The sequence below is a fragment of the Pteronotus mesoamericanus genome, unplaced genomic scaffold, assembly GCF_021234165.1.
Source record: "Pteronotus mesoamericanus isolate MK-2021 breed Mesoamerican mustached bat unplaced genomic scaffold, CSHL_Meso_final contig_68, whole genome shotgun sequence".
NCBI lineage: Eukaryota > Metazoa > Chordata > Mammalia > Chiroptera > Mormoopidae > Pteronotus > Pteronotus mesoamericanus.
The window spans coordinates 15,157,654-15,163,990 of record NW_026555234.1 but is presented as its reverse complement, the minus strand read 5'-3'; positions in this window follow the sequence as shown (position 1 = coordinate 15,163,990).

Below are 6,337 nucleotides of genomic sequence, written 5' to 3'. Positions count from 1 at the left end.
ACTGAATTGCTTACTGAATTGGCCGCCGAGCCACCTTTTCCAGACCAGGGAAGAGGAAAAACTTACTTGCAAAGAAATAGAGACGACTCCTCTTGGCCAGGCGGAGGCCTCTTTTGGAGATGGGCCATAATACACAGAGCAGATTTATAACAATGAGGACACCCCAAAGAGAGCGAAATGGGATTCCAGGGGATGAGCGCGGAGGAGCAAGGAGCAGCTTGTCAGAAGGCTGTCACCTGCCGGCAGTGTGATCTCAGACAAGCTCCTTTCCTGCCCTGTGCCTCAGCGACCTCATCTGTAAAGGGGGTGGCCGTGGGGATGCTGACTGTCTCTCATTGTGTGAGGATGAGAGTGAATGAAAATAAAATACGGGATGAGTTTTACAAACTATGCAAACCATTCCACAGTGGTTTAGCAAAATGGTTAAATTTAATGGAACAATTAAATTTAACACAGATATGACAGTGTATAAAATATATCTGATGATAACAACAATTTGGTAATAAATATGGAAGTGGTTGTTGAGTCTCCAAAGCACGGAATACATTCCCAGTTCTTAAGGATCTTCAAGGGGTTGCAAAGAAGAGAAAGTTTTATAATTTAGGTGTTCAATTTGCTGGCAACCATCTTATGCTGTAATTCTACATTAGTCATGGTTGACTAAATTTTTTTCTCCAGAAAATTAGATGGAGCATGCACACACAAAGACACAGTGTGGCCTCCTGGAACAAAACATTGCGTAGGGAGTCTTGGGGCAAGATTGAGAGATCAAAGGCCAGGTGGGCTGCTTGTTTTGTTGCTCGGGTGCCATTTGGTATCATTTCCGTATTTCTCTCAGTCAGCGTTGCTCAACTTCCACTCTCTCCATCATCAAAAAGTATTTTTAGTTCCTTTCATTACAGGAAATCTTTGGCATTGTTCTCAGGGTTGGTCAGAAGGGGGAACATGAGTTTTTCATTGTTAGTACATCTGTAAATAAGGACTAGCAAATGTATCTTCGTATCTTGGGGACAGAGGGTTGAATACCCTCCCCCAAGGCTACATTTCATAGTTGACCATTTGACCAAAGCAGAGGAGCGAGAAGCTTGATCACTAGTGTTGACCTGGCTCAGCTCTTCACGGAGTCGGTGGCTTCCTAGGAACTTTCGCCTCGTCCCCCAAGACTGAGGTACGGGTCCCTCCTCTGTGTTCCTGCATTCATCATCGGCCTTCGTTGCCATTATTTACATCACAAATACTTTATCAGTTCGTGCTCACACTGTACCCGTCTTGTTCTAAGTGGTTTAATGTGTTAACTCATGAGACTGTCACAAGAACCCTATGAAGTACATACTTTTTGGGATTCTTTTTTCAGAATGGGAGAGACAGAAAGGTCAAGCTGCTTCTTGAAGGTTATAAGAATGAGATGAGTTAATGTCTGTAAAGTGCCTCACCCAGGGCCTGGCAAATAGTAATTGCTCTATAAGTGCTTGTTAAGTAAATCTGCAGAGCCCAGGCCAAGCCAGACTTCAGGGGCTGCACATGGTTTCAGCGTCTCAGAGCCAGAGGCCTCGGTTTTGCATCTCTGCTGCAGTGGGATCTTGGCCTGGCTGCTCATTCCTCTGGAGGACCTGTGGCTCTCACTCGTGGGATATGCATGTTGATGGAGTAAACTGTTCCCAGGTCAAAATGTTGCCGGTTGTGAAACACATGACAGAAACTGCAGTTGTAGGGAGAGTAGCTACAGAATTTACCATCACCATCCAGTTTTTACGAAGAGCCCTGGGATGGGGGCCTATTTGTGCCTTGGGAGATTTTTCCCCAGTGAATTCAGAAATCTATCCAATTTAAAAAAATCATTTCTGAGACATGTGATTTCCTAGAACCTCATAACCAGAGGCGGTGATAACATCAGAGGCATAGTTCAAGGGCACAAAAAGCTGAGTGTGGAAAAGTTCTCGAATGTTAACTGCAGTAGCATTTGAGGGGCCAGGAAACAGACTCTGTCTTGGAGTCTTGGGACAGGGCCGAGGCCGGAGGAGGTTGCTGAGATGGGCACACTTGGTGGGGACGTGGGGAGAGATGTCCATGAGGAAGAGGGGCAGAGGGGCAGATACCCCGGTCAGCTATCTCTTAGGTGTGACCCCAGTTATTACTATTTCCCATGATAACAGGTAATAGTGAGTCCACACAACCCTTCTACCAGCATCTCCTTTGGCCAGGGCATGACAGATTAACTGCCCTCACCCTTTGATGGATGGCCGAAGGGGGTCTCAGGTTAAGTAACTCACCCACCTTGTCACAACCTTGAAGTTGGGCAGTATTTGAACTTTGGAGTCTGAATCTCTCACACAATATCCTCCTCAGCCTTCCACAGATTCACGTGATGTGAACTTTTCCATTTCCCTTCTGACTTTGGAAAAACTGATTTTCACTTCCTTCTTAAAACTGACTCTACAAATATGAGTCCTTCTTAAAGCACTTCTATGGTGTGGGGCGGAGCAGGGAATGTGTGCCCCACGCCCCACGTTTCCATTGGGGGGGCCTCCACTCCACTCCCAGAAAGGAACAGATGGGAGAAACATGTCTGCCACTCTCCACTCTTCTTTCTCTCCTCTTAGAAAGAGAAGTAACTTTCTCTGGCCGGTGAGATTGGGGAAGGGTCTTCTCTGGGGGTGGCAGCAACCTTCTCATCACTGTCCTTCCGAGCAGCCTGGCCTCAGGAAGCAGCCATCCTCGGCTCCCCCGTGGAAGCAGACTCGTGGGTCAGGGCTCTGGCCTATCTCCTGGGAAATGGCTTATCCTAACGTCTTCAGTCGGGAGAAGATATCTGGAATCCAAAAAGGGTCTTGGATAGAAGCCTCCACATTATCTAGCCTGCCTACTAGAAACAATGCTGCTTTTCTCACTATTTCGGACAGTATCATCTGTCTCTCATTTATTTGACTCTTAACCCAGACCAGCTTGTGTTTAATTGTTACCATTACTGTCCAAAACAGCAGGTGCCTCAGCTTCCGCAGGGAGTGGCAGGCTTCTTCTCTTTGGATACCTGTGTGTGTGTGCACGCGCACATGCATGTGCACACATGAGAGCTTGATGACCATCTTCATATTAATGTTTAATACTGGTCCTTAAGGAATATACAATTTTATTGAATTTCTCTGTCTTTCCTGTGATAATTTATTAGTTTATTTAGTCATTGGGTACTATTGGGTACTTGCATTGCACCTGGTTCTGTTCAAGGAGCCAGGGATGCAAAGATGAAAATACCCATTCCCTTCTCTGGAGGCTCTATTAATGTGATGGGGAGACAGACATGGAAATAGGTAATATAACACTCTGACATTCTTGTTTAGTGGAAACTCAGAGTGCAGCAGAAGTATAAAAACTGGGTTACCAAGAGTGAGGAGGCAGGAGGTCCTCATGGGACAACTTTGAACTGGGAGGTAAAAAATGAGGGGGCATCGGTCAGGCGGCCAAGTGAAGAGAGAGCACCCTCCCAAACAGAGAGGCATAAGGTACGAGGAGAAATGGGGGGCTCAGCGGCCATGAGTCATTTCCTGTGGCTGGGGGCAGAGTGCCAGGGGCCTGGAGAGAAAGAATGGGGCCAGTTCAGTAAGCCCTTCTGTGCCCTGCTAAGGATCTTGAACTTTATCGTTTGTAGCAGTGCTTCCCAAACTTCCTTGGTGGTAAGCATCACTTGGTTGATGATAAAAATATGGATACCCCAGACTCAGTCCAGAACTGCATGAAGGATCTGACTATTTAACAAGCACCCTGGTGATTCTTAGAATCAGACACATTTTGGAAAATAGTGCGGGGCTATGGGGTTTGGGATCAAGGAGTGGCAGGGACAGAATCGCCTTGTCATGAAATCAGTCTTGTGTATGGAAGATGCATTGGGGGGAGGGTGGTAAAATCAGAGGCATGGGGACAGGTGAGGACTCTGTCTATGTGTGGGTGTCAGGAACCTGATAAAGGGAGGGGCAGAGTGGATGGGAGCTGAGGAGGAGGCTGGAGAATACTAACCTCACAGCATTGCAGGAGGCTGCAGGTTTGTGCCCTGTCCACTCACATGAGCAGAGGAAAAATATCTTCTTAATAATACATAGCTGACCGTACTGCATCATGTCTCCCCCGCCCTCTTCAAATTCATGCATTGAAGCCCAAACCCCCAATATGTTGGTATTTGGAGATGGGATCTTTAAAATAATCATATTTAGAAGGGTGGTGATCTTATGATGGGATTAGTGCCCTCCTTTTAAGAAGAGATACCACATAAATCACATACCCATCTGACACCATACACAGTTATTAGAATATTATTGACTGTATTCCCTATGCTATACTTTATATCCCTGTGACTTCAGTAGCTACCAATTTGTACTTCGTAATCCTTTCACCTTTTCCACCCATCCCTCCAACCTCCCACCCCCACATCTGACAACCATCAAAATGTTCTCTGTATTTATGGGTCTGTTTCTGTTCTGCTTCTTTGTTTATTTTGTTTTCTAGATTTCACATAGAAGTGAAATCATAAGGCATTTTTCTTCTTCTCTCTGACTTATTTCACTCAGCACAATGCCCTAACTCTTTTTACTTTTTCTTGGTCTGGGAAGCTCTTTGTCTGTCCTTTGATTGAAAATGATAGCTTTGCTGGGTAGAGTAATCTTGGCTGTCAGTTCTTGCTTTTTCTCACTTTGAGAAACCAGGAATATAATAAAACATAATTGCCATCTCTTAAAAAAGGCTAAGAGACACCAGAGAGCTTGCTCTCACTCTCTCTCTGCCGTCTGAAGACGCAGTGAGAAGGGGGCTAAACTCCTGCAGCCCCGGAGGAGCACTCTCACCAGAGCTCCCCTTGCTGGCGTCCTGTATCCAAATTCCAGCCCCCAGGTCTGTGAGAAAATACATTTTTAAACAACCCAATAAATGGTATTTTTGTATAGCAGCCCAAGCTGACTAATTGCATTATCTAATCTTCCCCATTAGCTCTTTATCCCTCTGAGTAGCAAAATAATAATAATAACAACAATACATTTAGAAAAAATGAGGTAATTCTCCTATGGTTCTCCAAAACTTCATGCTGCCAAGTCCAGGAGTCACTCTCTTAACTTTCTTGACTTTCAGCAACATCCCGCAGAGCAGAGCGTGCCGTTTCCCTGAAAACACCCTTCCCTTGCTTTCTCTGACACCCGTTCTCTACGAGTTGCCCACCGTGCTCACTCATGTCCACCACGGCCTCCCCTTCTGAGTCTCTGTGGCTGAATACCTCCTTTCACACTCGACTTAGACCTTTAAAGTCTGTCTTGGGGTTCATTTTCATTTATATCCTTTCTTAGTGCCCTCACTAATATTTGCTTTTATTCTATTTAAATGTAGATTTTCCATACCTAGTTCTCCGTCACTGACCTCTCCCAAATAATCCAGACTCCTAGCCGGCTGCCCATTTGACACTGCCTTCTGCATGCCTAACAAACTGCACGTCCACACTGAATTCCCCAGTCATCGCTCCCTCGGCCAGCTGGCTCACAGCCTCCATCCTGGTGAAAGCCACTCCTATCTTCCCAGTCACTCAAGTGAAAATCTACGGTGTTCCTTGATTCCACTCTCTCCTTTAAATTTCATATCAAATCCATCAGAAAGTTCGGCAGGCTACTGCTGAGCATTCCTCTTTCTCCACGTCCAATGCCAGAGGTTCTCAAACTGTGGCATGCCTCAGGATCACCTGCTGGCTTCTTAAAACCAAATAGCTGGGCTTCCCTCACCCTCTGAGTTTCAGATTCAGGAAGTTCAGGGGCCTGAAATTTGCATTTCTAACTGAGTCCTCAGAAAATGCTGCTAGTTTTGGGCCGTACTTTGAGAACCACCACCCTGTAATATTATTAGCAGCCTATTGAGTCCCCCATTATATTTCACTGAAATACTGTAACAGTCTCCTAATTTGGATCCATAGTTTTCCTCTCATTCCATTTCATGGACATTTTTGGTGTTTTCTGACTTCCTCGTAATTTTAAAAATGTTTTTTTCCTTCTTATATTGGGGAAATTCCAGCCTCGAAAATTTGACTCCCTAAAGTTAGAACCTAGAAAACACAAATGCCTCGCTTTTTTTTGCCACTGGGTGTAAGCTGGTGACTCAGGCTCTGCCACTTGGCATGCTTCAGAGGCTTTTGATTCAGCGGTGAGCAGCTTGAAAAAGGAAGGATTGTGCAACCTTTTTCTTTCTTGGACCTTTGACCCTGAATCTTGTTTTTCAGGTCCTCCAAAAAACTCCATGAGCTGCTCAATATTCTTTGAAAATAAAATTTAAATAAATTTCTGCGAAACCAGCCAGAGTCAGCTTTGTTATTTGCAGT